An 18,794-nucleotide genomic window follows, 5' to 3' on the forward strand; every position below is an offset into this window, starting at 1 on the left:
CCAAACAGAAGATTCCTGGGTCCATATCGAACTTGCCCCCGCCATGCCGGCATTCTGAGCACTTCCCTTCTTAAAATTATTAGATTCAGTGATAAAGGGAATTGAATCCATTTTTAAAAACTGCAATGTTGACATGGAAAAATCAAAGGGAAATGTTGGCCCCTGGAACGTCTCCATTAATTCCCTTTCTAGACCATCCTGCCTTTAAACAAGAAGATAAATATTGGCATATAAAAAAATGGAAAAAGAGAGGCTTATACTTACTCTATAAAGGCAAAGCAATAGGTAAAGAAAGGTTAAAGGAAAATCTAAATGAGCAGCACCCCAATTGGCTCCAGATTCTCCAATGTTGTTCATTTGCAGTTGTTTGTTCTCTTATGGCATTTGAAACAAGGTGTATTGAATCCCACTGTGATATGACAGGTGTGGTTTCACTGATTTATGGTGTGCTCATGGAATATTACATCAGGAATGCAAAAGGTTTGCACGGAGTATGAGAGACTGAAATAGGCAAAGAAATCAATAATAATGAGTGGGAAGGCATATGGAGGACCCCACCTTTAAGAACCATTTCATTTCACCTTCAAGAAACTTCTTTGAAGGCCGTCCTCAGGTGGCATTGGACTCCGGTTTGCTTAGCAAAAATCAACAAATCCTTATCCCCTCTTTGTGGGAGGGGATGTAGGAATAGGGGAACATATTTTCATGCTTGGTGGGAATGTAAATTTGTCCGCACGTTTTGGGAAAAGGTCTTCAGTATCATTTCTAAAATTGATACACAATCTCTCTCACCAAATCTAGCTTTAGCCCTGCTCTCATTAAATCTAGATTCTGATCTTCTGATCTTACTATTCCACATAAAGATCTAATTTTCTTTCTACTGACGGCTGCACATTTGGTGATAGCGTATTTTTGGAAATCCCAGGCTGAGCTACCCCTTGAGGTTTGGTTAAAAAATATATGGGACATGGCTATTTCAGAGCGATTAACTGGGCTTAAAAGGGTAGCAAAAGGTGTTATAATGATGAAACCTGGTCCCCCTTCTTTTCTTACGTAAGGGAAGTTGATAGCAAATCTCTCCCACTAATTTCACAAGCATGTCTGTAGAGAGCCTATACTGACCACTAATGCCCTAAGGTTATGTAAAATGATGTTATTTATTATTTATTTTTATTTATTGAATTTATATACCTCGCTACACCCGGAGGTCTCAGGATGGTTCACAGAATAATGTGATATTTGGTTTTTGTGTGTGTGTATACTGTATTGAGTAAAATAAAGGAAGACACAAATGGGAAGAGTGCTATTGGGCTCTTATCCTGCTTGCAGGTTTCCATAGGCATCTGGTCCATCACTGTTAACAACAGGATGCTAGACCAGATGGGCCTTTGGTCTTGTTACGCTCTTTTGTTAAATATCTCAGGAAAACCACTGCTTGGAAGTGATGAAGTTCCAAGGAATGCAATTTAAAATCCAGCTGCACAGCTTCAGATAGTGGTTTTACTGATATTGCAGCCTGAGCAACCGACTACTTGTCATCTGTTTCACAAATGGTACTGACAGGAAGTGGGAAAGGAACTTATGCATTATGTGATCACGTAACAGTGTTGTTCTCTGACTTCCTGCCAGCGCCATTTTCCATTTGGTAGCGGAGCATCCAGACGGCTACTACCACTTTCCTAGAGAAAAGTGTGGTCAGCTGCTCCATTCACCAAGCAAGCAGTTGGGTAGAGAAGCAGAGCAGGAAAGGGCAGTTACACTGAAACAATGGCAAATGGGGAGAAGCAAAGCTGTGGCAGCAGAAGGAGGAAGCCACCATAAGGCATCTCGCCAGGGCTGCCTCAAACCATTGCTGCAGGCAATGGGAAGCCAGTGCTAGAGTCCATGGGTGCCTTTTCTCACCCCAGCAACTTATTTTTCCTTCTGGCAGAAGTCTCTCAAGTTGCTCTGGAGGGCCTTCCAGAGTTTTAAGGGGACACAGTACTCTGCTGCCAGAGAGATTCGCTGAAAAGATATTAGCTAATACAGCTGCAATTGATGGAAAGAGCAGATGGTGATACATCTATAGCAACAGCAGTTTAAATAAGGCAAGTGCAAAAGGTGCACGCTTGCAACGCTGCCTGCCAGCTGTTAAAGTGAGCTTAAGAATCATAGCTGGCTCAATACTGGCCAAAAGGTCACTAGGACACACGTAAATGGAACGTGAACTTCCTGAGTCCTTTTCTTGGCTTGCTAATAGTTGTTGTGCCACATCTGTCAGAGAAATCCATTTCTAGAACAGAAATATTGGTGAACTGAGGTGAGGGTCAGCAAAAGAACCAGTGTACCCAAGCTCTATATACACAGCTATAGCCCCTCAGTCTCACAAATCCAAAACTGGAAGTACATAAACTACAGTTCTTGAAGTTTATGTACCCAACTTTTTTTTTAAGGAACATTCCAGCCACAGTACAATCCCTGTCCCAAGATGAAAGACTAGGTGCAAGACAAAATATCTAAGTTAATCATGTGAGATGGTGGCAGAAAAATAACGACTGTGTAAGACAAGGACCAGAAGAAAAGTTGAAAACTATCTTTGATTTGCTGAAAAACCATTCGCCACCTCTTTTAGTCACAACTGATTTTCACTTAATCAGTAAGCACCATGTTTAGATAGAGCCAGGGCTGCTTATATGCACCAAATGCAGACAAAAGGAATAAAGACATGCAATTTAATTGGTGATACGTGGTGTTCTATGGTAGTTCAGTGTTTCAAACTGCCATGCATTAACGGCAAAAACTTGAGTGCTAAATGACAGAAATTAATTAGCAGTAAGTAATCCACTGTCAGTATCATTATGGCAAGACGCAACGTAACAATTTTCAGATATTTTACAGTATCTTGAACAGGCTTCCAGCCAGTAATTAACACAGAAAACTATAACAAAACTGAATACATTAACTGCTTCAAAAACAAAACAAAAAAACCCTGACATTTTCCACCTTTTCCAGTTTTACATGGGAATTAGAATCACTATGTTCTACGATTAAATGTATTAAATACCAGTAGCTTTATCATTACACTTGTTTTAGAACTGTCCTCTATGCTTACAGTTCTCTTGTATTTGAACATTTCAAATGCCCAGAATTAAAGTTAACCTCTTATTTTTACAAGCAGATCATTCACAGTAATTGCAGCTTGCTAGCCTTACCTGTAACCCAGTAACAAGAATTGGTAATAGTTGATCCTTTCATTACTACCGGTTTTGACCAATCACAAGAACAGCACAGCGTAGAAATACAGAAGAGTTCTGCTGGGTGCTGCAGTTTTTGCTGTTGTTAATTGGATTTGTAAATGGTAATCTGGGAGGAGCCAGTAGCAGCCTACTTTTTTCTCTTCAACCTACATGCGGAACACTAAGTGGGCTATGCAGACAATTATCCCAAATACTGCTTTCTTGGGCCTGGCCTGTATTATAAATAGGTTTTAAACAAACAGATCATAGTAAGCCATTGCAATACAGTATTCTTCCTTGTTATTTTTGAAGTTAATTAATTCAAAACTGCCAGTTAAGATACACACCTTAATTCAATAATTTTAGGTATCCAACAAGCATTTCTTGATGAACATTCTTATTTTGAAATAAGAGCGCCTTTCTTATCTAGAAAGCACCCCTTTATTCTTAAGAGGCAAATGAAGTTTACCACTTTGGAACAATGATTATAGTTTCACACTCTAATATTTATAATATAATATTTCTATTAAAAGAGATTATGTTTTCGTACTACCTCTCTAGACTGTTTTGCTTCCTCCTGTGACTTTTTAAACACAGAGTTTGGAAGATAAAGCTAAGTTAACTAGGTTGAACATGGTAAAAGCAACCTCGTATATACCCCTATAAATGTTACTTGCCTGTTGGGGGCTGGCATAGGAGTGATGGAGAGCTCAGACCCTCTTCCAGCAGTCTGTTGAGCATAAAAAAGGGTCCTTCCTTTTCCACTAACCCACTCACTCACCTCATGGCTACAAGACAGCTGCTTAAATAACAGGCTGGTATTTTGTTTTTGTTTTTTTTAAAAAACTGCAGCTGTCAGCATCTGATAAGGCAAGTTTGTAAGGCACCCCTCTGCTAAATTCATTCATTCATTCTCTTCTATTTTAAAAACATTTGTATTCCGCCCTTCATTCAATACATTCCAGGGTGGTATAAAAAATAAAGCACTAAAATATACAATAAAACCAAAACGTCACCAGTAATATGAGGCAGCAGATAAAACACAGAGCAGGTATTAGCCAAATTAGCCTCAGAAAACAGAAATGTCTGCATACATACATACATAATTTTATTTGCATGCTGCCTTTCCATAGTTCAACCCATGCTCAAGACGGCTTACAATGTGAAAAAATACATAATTCCAACATAATAAAGTAGTCATAAACACTAAATAAATATCAAAATACACAACCAAATCAAACAATTTCCACATAAACCATAAGCTCTAAAATAAAGATACAAATAAAAGGTAAAGGTAAAGGACCCCTGACAGTTAAGTACAGTTGCGAACGACTCTGGGGTTGCGGCCCTCATCTCGCTTTACTGGCCAAGGGAGCTGGTGTACAGCTTCCAAGTCATGTGGCCAGCATCACTAAGCCGCTTCTGGCGAAACCAGAGCAGCACATGGAAACGCTGTTTACCTTCCCGCCAGAACGGTACCTATTTATCTACTTGCACTTTGATGTACTTTCGAACTGCTAGGTTGGCAGGAGCTGGGACAGAGCAACGGGAGCTCACCCTGTTGCGGGGATTCGAACCGCCAACCTTCTGACTGGCAAGCCCAAGGCTCAGTGGTTTAGACCACAGTGCCACCTGCGTCCCGTTTAAAGATACAAATAATTAACAGCAATAGCTGAAAAAACAACAAAACTCCCTAAATAAGACCTCAGCCCAAGAGTCTGTTCAATAGCCTCAGGTTTTGTAGCTGGAATCAGTCAGGGCCCTCTCCCAGGCCAGGTGCAAGGCTTGGAGCAGGTCTTCCAGGACTCATAGCCAAGATGGTCCAAGTTTTAGACCAAGATGGTTGAAGTCGATGCATGTTTTAAATATGTTTTTATTTTGTTGATAATTGTCTTTTTATGAGTGTCTGCTGCCCTGGGAAGTAAAATAAGCTAGTGGTTGGCTCAAGGCAACTCAGAAAGAGCTTAATGGCAGAGTGGGGATTTTAACTTGGGTCTGCCCAGTCCTAGTCTGAACTCCTACAACACACTGGCTGAAATTGTGACTCTTTTACACACTACAGAAGTGAACTTTACTGCACTGTTTCATTTGACCTTCTGACTGCTCCTTTTCTACAGCTGATACAGCACATAGTTGCCACTGTATTCACCATAGCCTACTCTCTTTGGAATACAGTAACATATATTCACAGAATTTTAGGAGATATCTATTCAATTTATGCAAGCAAGAAAACTCTAGAGGCAACTCCTGCCCAAGACCTAAACCTGAACAGCAAATAAGCCTGGAAAATAGTGTGTCAGCTAAATGCTTATATTTGACTGGCCAGCAGACACTGGGATTAAAAATTATTGGGTCATTGCATATATTACACTTATACCTAAACAGGATAGTGATCAAATATTGGTCTGTCTTCTTCATCTTCTTCTTCTTTTCCTTTCACTTTTTTCTTTTATTCTTCAGTTCTGTATTTTGTACTTTATAATTTATTTATTTTTTAATTATAGTAGTACCTTGGTTTACGAACTTAATCCGTTCCGGAAGTCCATTCTCAAACCAAAGCGTTCTTAAACCAAGGCGTGCTTTCCCATAGCAGTGGGGGACTCAATTTACAAATGAAACACACTCAACATGTTCTGCTTCTAAGGCAAAGTTCACAAACCAAAACACCTACTTCCGGGTTTGCAGCATTCTCAATCCAAGTTGTTCATAAACTAAGCTGTTCTTAAACCAAGGTACCACTGTATTGGGTCATTAATCTATGACTATACAGGTAGTTGTATTCAGATACATTTGCAATGCATAATGTTGGAAAGAGAAATATTAGAAGAAAAACAATTCAGGGATCTTTTATTTCTTGCTTTATATTTTCCTTAATCAATAAACAAAATCAATCCAAGTACACTTGACTATTTATGAGCAATGATGTCCCAGGGCCTTGGCAGGATTAATGTAAAAACCTGCAGTTTCAATATATATATGGGATATATACGGGAATAGATATATAAAAGAATATGTTGAGATGATTTGGAGAATGCAGGAAGATGAAAAAAATGTAAAGAACCACAGAAATAGGGGAAAGGGTGTCAAATTTGAAATGATAAAATTATGATTGAATAATTGTTGCAATATATATAAATGATTAAAAAAAAAAAGATGTCTCAGGGCCATTGCTCTTGGGGCAAGTGTCTAAAGCTACCGGTACTACTTAATCATGCCATGGAAGCCAGCTGAAGCCCTTGTTTATACTACAATATCAAAAACTATATAAACTTTTCTCAAAGTATTCCCAGCTACTAGTACTTAGAAGCATACTGTCTCCAACAGTGAAGGTATAACATAGGCATTGTGGTTAGGTAGTACAGGTATATGTACACAATTTAAGATGTTATATGATAACAGCTGGTCCTAAATCAGGCATGCTGATGACTGTTAAAAAAGGCTGTTTTTTTGGATGTGGAGCAAAGACCCTTACAGAATGCTACCTGAATAAGACAAGGCAAGTCACTGTCACTGCTGAATAATCTGACAAAATTGTTTGTTTTGAAGCATATGGCACATGTAGAGAACACAGTAGTTTCAAGATTGAACATGCCAATTCACTTTGAAATAATTATGCAGTTCAAACATATTAAAATGAGAACAGTCAACTGCCTACAGAAATAACCTGCAAGTTTTTTTAAAAATGGATTAAAAAGAGAGAGCTAACAATGCACTTCAGAACTTCAGTTGCATCCAGCCAATTCTGAAAATTGAAGCATTGCGTCACTTGTTTATATATTCCCTTGCTACCATGAAGGACTTTACAGAAACTGTTGATAAGAGAAAGAAAATTGCTTCAAAAGCAATTGTATGTATCACCTTGTATATATTGCTTGTATATATCACCCTGGGATTAATTATCCCACAGGCCTGGGGCCCAATTTTTACTAACTGGGATGAAAGCTTGCTAGAAACAATAAGTTCTTTCTAAGCACCAGGAGTCAAGGGAACAGTGCAGAAGAAAAAAATAATTAGCTCCACATAATCAGCTAGGAAGCTAATCAGTTTTATTGCTGTTATTATGTGCATAAAAGTAAAAAAATCAAGGCATAAACCAAAACCAGATAACTATTTTTTGTTATTAATTAGTAAAAATAATGTATATGTGAAAACACTCACTTTTTATTTATTTTCTAATTTGAACATTTTTAAGAAGCTCTGTCAAACAAAACTAGGTTAAGTAAGCACAACATTTAGCCTCAAGAGCTCAAATACCACAAGCACAAACACAAATATCAATGAATGAAAAACATGGGTTTTTCCAGAGCAAAGGATTCAAGAAGAAAAGCTATTATGTAATAACACCGCATATGCTTACCCAAGATGTGTACTCCCTGTGTCTTAGGTCATAGCTACTTATTTGAGTAAGCACAATACTTCAGTGCTGCTAAATCCCACCAGCGCAGTCACTAACCCTATTGGGAGACCATGGTAACTCATCGTTAAAACTGCCAAACAGTGGTACAATTCAATCCAGATTAAGCATTTCTAAATGTAATTTATCTCAAAATGAAAACAAAATGTATGTAAATGCCACTATCTGGTTTTTTTTTTATCTGCTCAGGACACCTCCTATTAGCTGCCTCTGTATACCAATATATATCATCTGTACATCAATATACCAGTTTCCAGCCGCTCTCTTTCTAAAGTCTGTGGAAATACCAAATGAGGGGAAGGGAATAGTTTGCACACTAGTTTGAAAACAAGTACAGACAATACAGATAGGAGCTGTCACTTTAGATGACACTATCACAGGAAGGTGTGTACAATAGCAAACAACTATGTACAAAGGAACACTGTGAGAAAATGAGCCCTGTGATTCGCAAAGGCTACATTGTACACGGCTTCCAAGTAGACTGAAATTAATCAAGTCCATTAATTTCAACAGGTCTATTTTGAGTACGACTTAGTTGGATATCACCCATAACATTTATCTTGGCTTCTCTAGAAATGCATAGGTGTTAAAGTTTAAAGAAATAGTAATTATCAGTTATTTTTTTTCAAGGCAGTTATAGGTTTTCTACTCCAACAAAATTATTAGAACTGCATATGTTTTATGTGAATAAACGAGTCTACTGCAGAAAGGTAAATTTATATTTGTTACTCTGCCCATTACCAGCACAAGAGCCTCACCCATGAGGGTAGGGAACTCTCATGCTCAAAAAGGTTCCCCACTCCTGCCTTAGAGTGCACTACATATTCAGGGCTTGGATATTTTTGCAAGTAATACAAAAAGGTACCCCCTCCTATCATTTCATCACATAAAGGATTAAACAGCATTTTTATTTGTCCGTAGAAGACGTCCCCTAAATCCCTAGGTTATCCACACTAAATGGCCTGGTTTAATGCAAGTTACATCCCTTGCATCTTGACAAAGGCAGGTGACAAAGTACCTTCTGATCAGACAGGAGACAGTATTTTAGGAGTGTTAAGTTGTCTGAAATGTTTTTGCTTTCCACAGCTTCTATCTTCCCAATGTCATCTGGTGGCCAATTCTCTGAAACAACACAAAAAGCTTGAAGCACCTGATTGCTAAAGTGCATGAGCCCAAGCAGCCACGGTACCTCTTCAGAAGAAGAGGAGAGGAACCCTCATTCTATTGTGTCCAGATTTCCCGATTTAGTATGGGTTTGCTTTCCCCTCAAGTTTTTTTTTTTTTTTTTTTTTTTTTTGAGCATATCACTGAAGGGGCGAGGGCTCCCCTGTTTGGAGTGAGACGCTGCCCAGGAACTAAGGGCAAACCCTGCCTATGTGGGGAAGCAGCCTGGAAGTTGAGTGTGGGTGGGTCATGGAACCATAGCATCGTAGAGTTTGAAGGGGAACCCCCCCACGGTCATCTAGTCCAACCCCCTGCAATGCCGGAATCTCAACCCGAGTATCCATGACAGGTGGTCAGCGTGAGTGACCCACACAGCAGCATCCCTGAAGGCCACCTGAAAAGCGCACAGGGGCAGCGGAGGAAGCCGTCTCTGGGGTGGGAGAAAATCTTATGGGGTGGGGTGCATTCAGGGCCCAGAAAACCGAGGAAGCGGCACCGGGGGAGCTCCGAGGCTGGCTGGGGAGAGCCTCGCCTAGGAGCCCTCGAGGAGACGCCCCCCTCCGGTTTGGGGGGTGGGGAGGAGGAGGGCGGACGCCGCGGGAGCATATCCTGCGAAGCAGCGGAAGCGAACCCACCTCGTCACGGTCGGCTTCTGAGGCAGCGGCGGTGGGGCGGAGAAACCCCCCATCCGGCGCTCCCGGACCTCCTCTCCGCGCCGGGCCCAGCCGGCATTGGGGAAGGCCCGAGGGATGGGAGGGCCCGTCCCGCCTTCCAGGCGGCGGCTTCTTGAAAAGGCGAGGCGAAGCCAAGAGGAGCGGCCTCCGGGGGCGGGGGGAGCGCCTGCGCGGCCCGCCAGGCCAGACCTTGCTTGGGCTTGTTGCCATGGTGACAGCCCGGCGGGAAAAACGAAACCGGGGAGGGAGGGGCGGAGGGAGGCCTTTCCTTCAGCGCCAGATGCTGGCCGCCCGTGCTCTGTTGGAGGGGAAACGGCACGTTGGGTTTGGTTGACTGTCTCCCGCTTCGTCCAGCGGGGCTTTGTAGCTTCACGGAAAAAAGAGCGAGCGCTCGTAAATTTAAACTGGGGCTCGTTGCCCTTAGAATTTGGAAGGGACCTCCGAGGGCCATCTAGTCCAAACCCCTGCAATGTAGGACTCTCAACTGAAGCATTATGACAGGTGGCCATCCATCCTCTGCTTAAAAACCTCCAAGGATATAGAGTCCACCACTTTCCGATGGAGTCCATTCCACTGTTAAAACAGCTCTTACCATTATCAACATCATCACCATCATTATAGGCTGGATATCCCACAGCATGGAGGCTGCACATTTAGAGTGGGCTTGAGCTTGGCATTCCTGTGCAACAGATCCACTTTCTGCCATCAAAATGCAGTTCTAGTCGCTACCTTCCATGCATTCACATACCCATGGTTCATTTACTGTAGTTTCCTTTTCTGTCAGTATTTGTATACAAACTACATATATTGTCACCAGATCCTGTTTCATAACATATTTTGCAGAATTTTGTGTAACCTTTTAAAGAAAATGATAAAAAGTATATGTGTTTGTGTGTATATAAACTCAGGTTGTGCTATTAAATGTTGGTTTATCATTGTTGCGTGAAAACGTGCTTCCCTCACCACACAAAAATCGGACCCTTTTTTGCAATAATGAAAGTGATGAGAAAATGGACTGGGGAGTGTGGGGTACAAATTTGCTTGATGCAATGTCATAGAATCTGTGTGGCAAATCAGAAAGCTCAATAATTAAGTAACTGATGCTGTTTTAATTTCCCTGAAAATTTGTGTATGCAAATCAGTTTTCATCCTAGTTCATTTGCCATTTGCAGGAACATTAAACAACACTAGGTGTTTGCAAACTATTTTATGTTTTTACTGCTGTAAACTGCTTAGATATATTTTTATGTTATAGCTGTATACAAATATTTTTATAAATTAATTCTTATTTGCTTATGGTTGAGTTTAATTGTTTTTGAATGTTTTAAGTATCTGTTTTAACTGTCTATTATTGATATATTTAATGTGTGGTGTGTTTGGACTTTTTTGCTTGGGGGTTTTAGTATAATAAGTGGTATATAATTTTATTTATTATTTATTATCAACTCTAATAATAAATCTGATATTCCCCAAGTCAAGAAAAGAGAAAGAAACCCAATAGCCCCCATAAATATGCCAAAGAATTACAAGTTTTACTCCTTCTGGGAGACTTTATTGTTGTCCTCAGCCCAGTAGCAAGCAGGTCAAAAGGGAAGGGAGGGAATAGGTTCCCATTGTACTATGCCAAGCTTTAAGGTCTTCTAGGGATACAAAATGTTGCTGGAATACTGAATTGCTCCATTGTTCCTCCACAGTGCAAGTCAACACAAGAGATGAAGAATGAACACTGCTTTCTTTATTCCATCAGTTAAAATTAGGGTTTCCGAGCCGATACTCTGTCTCTTGGGTCAATTTATGGCCTAAACAGTATCTGCCAATATGTGTAACAAACCCAAATGTATTTTCTTTTCCTTACCGCTTCAGGAGTGGAGAATCAGCTGGGGTATTAAATTCATTCCAATCCTTGCCTAACATTTCACTCCAAATTGACCTCTAAGCTGCCTCTTCATGCCGGGTTCCAACTGTGTTTTTGCAGCTATTTATTCTGAACCCCACTTTTCAGACTATTATCATGTCCCAAGCAACTCATCAATTAACAAGGAATAAAAAATTTAAAAAAATCCTTCCAGTAGCACCTTAGAGACCAACTAAGTTTGTTCTTGGTATGAGCTTTCGTGTGCATGCACACTTCTTCAGATACCTAAAGAATATCTGAAGAAGTGTGCATGCACATGAAAGCTCATACCAAGAACAAACTTAGTTGGTCTTTAAGGTGCTACTGGAAGGAATTTTAATTATTATTTTGTTTTCATTTTCTTATGTTATCTTAAGCCCAACAGAGAGAGACAGACAGACAGACAGAGATGCATCAGAAGGAACAATTTGGAGCTCAGAAGCAGAGGACGAATCTTTTCCCCTTCCAGCCACTTCTACAATCCAAATGACTCCCCCCAGATGATTTTCACTCCCTAGATTTCCATAGATGTGTTGCCCAGGGGGACTGCAGACCTGAAGGCAGCACATTCTTTCCTCACTTTTGTGAGGAATCTCACTTGGTGAATCTCATGACAAAGAGTGGTAAGTTTCTCCATCAACTATCCCCAGATATCCCATGAAGTTCTACCTAGTTCTGTGAAGTTTGTGCTGGGTCTACAAATGTAGCAGGATGAGGCTGGAAGGATTTGAGGAGATTAAATGTGATGGGCCATTTAAGATTGCAGGTGTCACTTTTTAAGACGCTCCTATAAGTAAAGCATGAATGTAGGAAACAGGGTGACTGGTGACACTTATGCTAAACATTCCTTTTGGATTTCTTCTGGCACGGTTTTGTTTTGACTAACTTGGGGAAAACATTGAAAAGCAAGTGGTTACAGCAGGGGTCAGCAAATTTTTCAGCAGGGGGCCGGTCCACTGTCCCTCAGACCTTGTGGGGGGGCCGGACTATATTTTGGGGAGGGAAATGAACAAAATTCTATGCACCACAAATAACCCAGAGATGCGTTTTAAATAAAAGGACACATTCTACTCATGTAAAAACACCCAGACCGTCCGTGGGCTTGATTTAGAAGGCGATTGGGCCGGATCCGGCCCCTGGGCCTTAGTTTGCCTACCCATGAGTTACAGCAACAATTACCACCTCAAAATGTGAGTACCTTGTTCCTATTCATTACAGGCCTGCTTCAGAAAGGTGTTAAAATTGGACACTGGTATACATCTCTGTTTTGGAAATAAACACTTCATCTCCAACCCTGTGAATGCTCTAATTGAATGTATAAGACTGAGTGAAGGAATGCAGTATTTGGCTTCAATCCAACAAGTGGGTGCTGAGCTCTGCACATATGATGGTGCTTTTAAGTCTTCCTTCCATGAGCTGCTCTTATGCCATTTCACCAGCCAAACCCTCCTCCCCAAGTTAACTTGGAGTAGCTTGAAACATCCTTACCCAAAATATAAGGAATTGTTTTGTGGGGCAGGGAAAGGTAACATGTCTCAAGGTGTATTAAGCCTTGGCACTCCTAAAAGGGCTATTTGGGTCTTATTTTACCTTGCCTCTGATCTGGGACCTCTGAAATCTTGATGAGTTTCTTGAATAAGTATCTTCATATTAGCTCAGCCACCATGGCATAACTGTGGTAAGTAATTAACATGAAGATGATTTTCAGGTATGTCTGTTACGTCAGTGTTTTTCAACCTTTTTTGGGCAAAGGCACACTTGTTTCATGAAAAAAATCACGAGGCACACCACCATTAGAAAATGTTAAAAAAATTAACTCTGTGCCTATATTGACTATATATAAAGTAATTTTTCAATTTTTCCCACGGCACACCAGGCAACATCTCGCGGCACACTAGTGTGCCGCGGAACAGTGGTTGAAAAACACTGTGTTACGTGATGCTTCTTATTCTAGATCAGGGGTTCAAACATAAGGCTTCTTAGGGATATTGCCTTTCTCCCCCCTAAAAAAAATCCAATGTTTAGCGCTAAATCAGAGCAAATAGCAATGCATGGAAAAGCCTGTTTGTTCCGATTCAGCACTAAACCATGAGTTTTCATGGGTGAAAGCAGTGAGACAAGTGTGGAGGAGCCCTTCAAGGGAAGTAAATATACCAAGTCACTATGTACCCGTATTTCAACTGCAGAACAATGTATCCTTGATACTGGAAGGGTTAAGATGCCACTCAACTTGCACTGAAGGCTGATGTGTCTGCATGGGGGAAGTAGATAGAGGAACCTCCAGGTTATCTAGACTGTCATTTCTGAGCTAACCAGTGCTGACCTCCCATCAGACGCTAGACTCAGCTTTTGTTGTTGTTCAGTCGTGTCCAACTCTTCGTGACCCCATGGACCAGAGCACGCCAGGCACGCCTATCTTTCACTGCCTCCCGCAGTTTGGCCAAACTCATGCTAGTCGCTTCAAGAACACTGTCCAACCATCTCATATACTCAGCTATACAGCTGTATATAAAACGGTTTAAATGTGTTGTAAAATGCATTATACAAATATAACACCAGATGGAGATGGTGAGCTATGCCAAATGCAATGTTTTTTTGCAAAACTTTTAAAAAGCATTTTCATAGCGTTTTTTTAAATGTGTGTTGATTCCACCTTATACCCTTAAGGTTACTGACCTCACTTCCTACATCTTCATCCTCATATTGAGAGAGGAGACATCTTCCTTCTGTGTCTCCTGCTGAGAAAGCATGGCTCATTGCATTTCCACCTTAGTTAGATGGGTCTTTCCTATCAAGCATGTATTTCCTACAATAAACGTAGCTTTCTTATTTTCCCAAAGTACGCACCAGAGTCTCGGTGTGACTATAGCCAAGGTGAATGGTGCTCCTCCAGCAGGGATTCAGTATTTAGTTCAGTTCCTGTCAGCGTTTTAATTCCAAACATTGACACACAATTCATTCTGGCTCTGTTATGAACATTATTTACATCCTTTTCTGGCTGTTTCTCCTTTAATTCTGTTTATCACTAGCGACAGTTATGTATCTCTGCTCTTTACCTAAGTGAATACAGCCTTTCCAGAGACAACATTGCTTTTCACTAGAGGCCTCTCGCTTACCCTGTTTACATAGACGCATCACACATTACACAATAACTGTCTTGTTTGTGACAAAACTGAGAACAGAACAAAAGAAGGCTAGTCAGCCGTTACAGCAAGGCACAGCCTATGGTAGGCAGCAACACTGGCTGATTATGATCAGCCATTCCCACAGAAACTGTATAATAAATATTTCTGTAATATTGTAGGACTCTACCACAAAGTACCACACTATTCTTATTTTAAAAAATCATATATTCTATCTGTGAATGAATAATCCTCAACCACTCCCCCTTCCTTTGTTTGGTCACATCAGATTCATTTTTACCTTTTCAGCAGTTGCTGATTTATTTATTTTTAAAGCTGAATGCAAAGAAACAAACTGGTACTATATTACCATTTATGAACTGCAATCCAAAGGTTTGGGAGGCGATCTGCAAATCTACCATGTTTTCAATAAATCTGCTTATGGGTGAACATTATGTAAACTCACAGCACTTAATATTTTAACCCTCTGAGGCCAAATCAACAATTGTTGCAAGTAAAAAAAATGCTTTCATGAGAACCAAACCATCTGTAGCGTCACAATGTTTTAATAATATCATGCTATCTTCTTTATCATTATGGGAGTGTACACAGGGTATTTTGTGTGTGCCAAGGCACACCCTAATGTTTAATAATCAAAAACAGGGATTGTGGAGACAGGAAAGAGTACAGAGTACCTGACTTTCTCTGCTGCCATGACCCACAGGGAATCAGCAATGGGGAAGAGACAAAGGCGAAAGGCAAGAGGAGAGAAACCGAAGAAAGAGATGCAAGCAGAAGAAAAAGGATGGAGCTTCTGCCTGCACCTGTCTCTGGAAGCACCAATCCTGCCAATCACCCCACTGCCACGTCCAGAGACAGATGCAGGCAAAAGCTGTAGATCCATTCTGGGCGTTTTCTCCTGCCTGCATTGGCCAGTCCCATGACTCTTGATGTTTCCTATTTTCTTCTCACAACAGAAACTTTCCTTCCTCTCATATAGGCCAGCTATTGTGCCTCCTGTCCAGCTATGGAGACATTAGGTTGGTTCACATAGGGAAGCCGAGAATTTATTTTCTCTTGGGTACAGCAGCACATAAAGAAGTATCAGCATCAGCTGGGCTGCACAAAGGTATAGGCACGGCCACCATTTGTACGGCTGCAATGGCATCTTTCGCCATACATCTGAGCTGTATTTTTAAAAAAGAAAGAAAGAACAGAAGCTAGCTCAGCCTTGTGATGCAACCCCTTGGATCTCCTTAGACTAGGCCATAACTTCATATGCACGAAACCTGGATGTAGAGCCCAAATCATGTCAAAATGATGTTACACTAGGTGTGTGATGGTTGCCACCCAAACCAGCATGTGTTCAGTAACCCCTCTCTCCCACCATACAGGGCTGGTCCTACCATTAGGCGGAATGAGTTGGCACCTCAAGCAGCTGAATTTGAGTCTCATAAGAGGGCAGGAGAATGAATTTAATATTGTTGCATTTTAACTCCCATGGAGACCCTGGTGGAATTTTCTGTCTCAGGAGCAAAAATAACTTGGCTAGCCATGAACTACTATGCACCTTGATTGGGCCGGGCCGGGGAGAGCACCATTTGCTGCTCTATCTCAGGAGGTAAAGTATGGATGGTGGAGGAATCCTCTGCTCGTGGCTGCAGCGGTGGAGGAGGGATCCTCCACATGTGGCTGCGGTGGTGCGATGGCGGGGGCTCGCGCCGCTGTGCCTGGGTTCGGCGGGGCAAGCCCCCCTGCGGGGTGCCTTCTTTTCACCCCCCCCCTCAGAGATGGCACCCGGGGCGGACCACCCCACCCACCCCCTTCCTCTGCCACTGCCTATATGTTTTGGAGGCAGAGAGGAGAATCAAATCTTTGAGTGGCACCATGTTTAATTCAGGTTATATATAATTCAATATATAAAAGGATTCATATAGAGGAGGGAGAAAGGTTGTTTTCTGCTGCTCCAGAGAAGCGGACACGGGGCAATGGATTCAAACTACAAGAAAGAAGATTCCAACTAAACATTAGGAAGAACTTCCTGACAGCAAGAGCTGTTCAACAGTGGAATTTGCTGCCAAGGAGTGTGGTGGAGTCTCCTTCTTTGGAAGTCTTTAAGCGGAGGCTTGACAGTCATCTGTCAGGAATGCTTTGATGGTGTTTCCTGCTTGGCAGAGGGTTGGACTGGATGGCCCTTGTGGTCTCTTCCAACTCTATGATTCTATGATTCTAAGTTCAGTTTCTTTGGTTTACAGGCCATGAACATCAAAAACAGTGTAGGGTTAACAAGACAACCACAGCAAACAAGAAAAGAAACATGATGTGCATACATGCACACATGAGAATAAATGAGAGTATTACAAAATCTATAAAAAAATAGTTAAAGTTACAGACAACTTTAACTCACAACTCATCTTCTCTTTAATATTTATGGCCTATTTCTGATGGCTGCACTATGGAACTTGGAATTAGTCCCTGTGATCATTGGGTTAGAATCTGTCGTTAAAACTGAGACACAAAATTCATCTGAGTTCCCCAAATGTAGAGAAAGTGCTGGGGAGAACATTTAATGTCATGTGTAGCTTGTTCTCATCTCAGGGACAACATTCAGAATGAGACTGCCAACTGGTTATGGTAGGTTCTAGGACATTTCCTGTGAAAAACAGCTGGAAGAGATGCAGAACTACAGATACAGAGAATGAAAAAGAGACAGGCACTGTGATTTGAAAACAGCTTGTTCCATCAATGTTGTACTTCCAAAGGGGGATGCCAAACCAGTCTATCACTTTGAAGCTTCAGTTGCTGCAAGGCAACACTGTCAACAGTTAATTATGTTATCACTCAGCATGCTTTCCGGAGGTGGGTAGCTGCGTGAAGCCATTGTGTCTACAAAGGTCACTTGCACATTCACTTAAATGTCATCCCAAATTATTTTTAACCAAAGTCAATACTAAACTGTGTTTACCTGAGCACCATTGAGCTCTGCATGAGTGTGCAGTTTCCCTAAGGAAGGGTGCCAAGGTGAAAAAGAGGAAGGACAGGGCCCCTGCACCTCTTAACAGTTGTGTAGAAAGTGGGCAGGTCAGCTGCTGCAGGTTGCATATGTGGCGCATGGTGCCAAATGGTGTGGGAAAGGTATAAGAGTCACACTCCACGTTTGCACTCTAGCAAGAGCATTGCAAAGCCTACACAAAGACCTTTGTTAAAATAGCTTTTACTATAAATGAGGGAAGGAATGACTTTCCCCCAGCATATAATACCACTGCAAGACTATAATTTCTCCTGCACCTGGCCTTGAAGCTTTTGTGTTAGTTTTCACTCCTAACTATCCCACATAGGCTTCTGCTGCCAGTCCCCAATTAGGCTTCCTTTGTATTCCTTGTACTCAACAAATGGTTTGAAGTCGTCGTCCCCATACCATTTAGCGGTAAAAGGTAAAGGGACCCCTGACCATTAGGTCCAGTCGAGTCCGACTCTGGGGTTGCAGTGCTCATCTCACATTACTGGCTGAGGGAGCTGGCGTACAGCTTCTGGGTCATGTGGCCAGCATGACTAAGCCTCTTCTGGCGAACCAGAGCAGTGCACGGAAATGCTGTTTACCTTCCCACTGGAGCGGGACCTATTTATCTACTTGCACTTTGACGTGCTTTCGAACTGCTAGGTGGGCAGGAGCAGGGACTGAGCAACGGGAGCTCACCCTGTCGCGGGGATTCGAACCGCCGACCTTCTGATCAGCAAGCCCTAGGCTCTGTGCTTGAGTTCAGTTTTAGAGTTTGGGGCCTGCATGTCCTCCTTCATGTTTTGCTGCTTCACAAACTCACAGCTGCCCTTTATTCCTCCTCATGAGACCATTTTCCATTTTCTCTCCCCCACAACCCAAACTTCTGACTCCCTTGGCAACGCTTGCCAAGACTGCCCAGAACTGTCTCACTCCCAAGTAGTTACATTTTCACTTAACCCCTGTTTTCCCCAAGGCAACTAGTCTCATGGAATATATTAAAACCAAAACAGGCTCATTAAACACCAAAAAACATGGAAATACATACATTATCTGCCACACGTGAAAAGCTACACCTGCAGAAATATCCTCTTCTCCACAGAGATGCAGGCACTCATTCACCTGGCTGTCCCAACTGGGATTTCTGGCTTTCATCCAGAGAAGAAGAAGAAGAAGAAGAAGAAGAAGAAGAAGAAGAAGAAGAAGAAGAAGAGTTTGGATTTGATATCCCGCTTTTCACTACCCGAAGGAGTCTCAAAGCGGCTCACATTCTCCTTTCCCTTCCTCCCCCACAACAAACACTTTGTGAGGTG

The 18,794-nt window shown here is 41.7% G+C and overlaps 1 protein-coding gene across 1 annotated transcript in view; it reads right to left on the reverse strand.

Moving 5' to 3' along the window:
* The window catches only part of PTPDC1 (protein tyrosine phosphatase domain containing 1), a 36,053-nt gene extending 26,442 nt beyond the window's left edge, over positions 1–9,611 (reverse strand). The window contains exon 1 of the mRNA XM_033140863.1: positions 9,429–9,611. The gene's annotated coding sequence lies outside the window, so the exon portion shown is untranslated. The remainder of the gene's footprint in view (positions 1–9,428) is intronic.
* Between the last annotated feature and the right edge of the window lie 9,183 nt (positions 9,612–18,794).

This window comes from Lacerta agilis, chromosome 2, assembly GCF_009819535.1.
Source record: "Lacerta agilis isolate rLacAgi1 chromosome 2, rLacAgi1.pri, whole genome shotgun sequence".
Taxonomy (NCBI): domain Eukaryota; kingdom Metazoa; phylum Chordata; class Lepidosauria; order Squamata; family Lacertidae; genus Lacerta; species Lacerta agilis.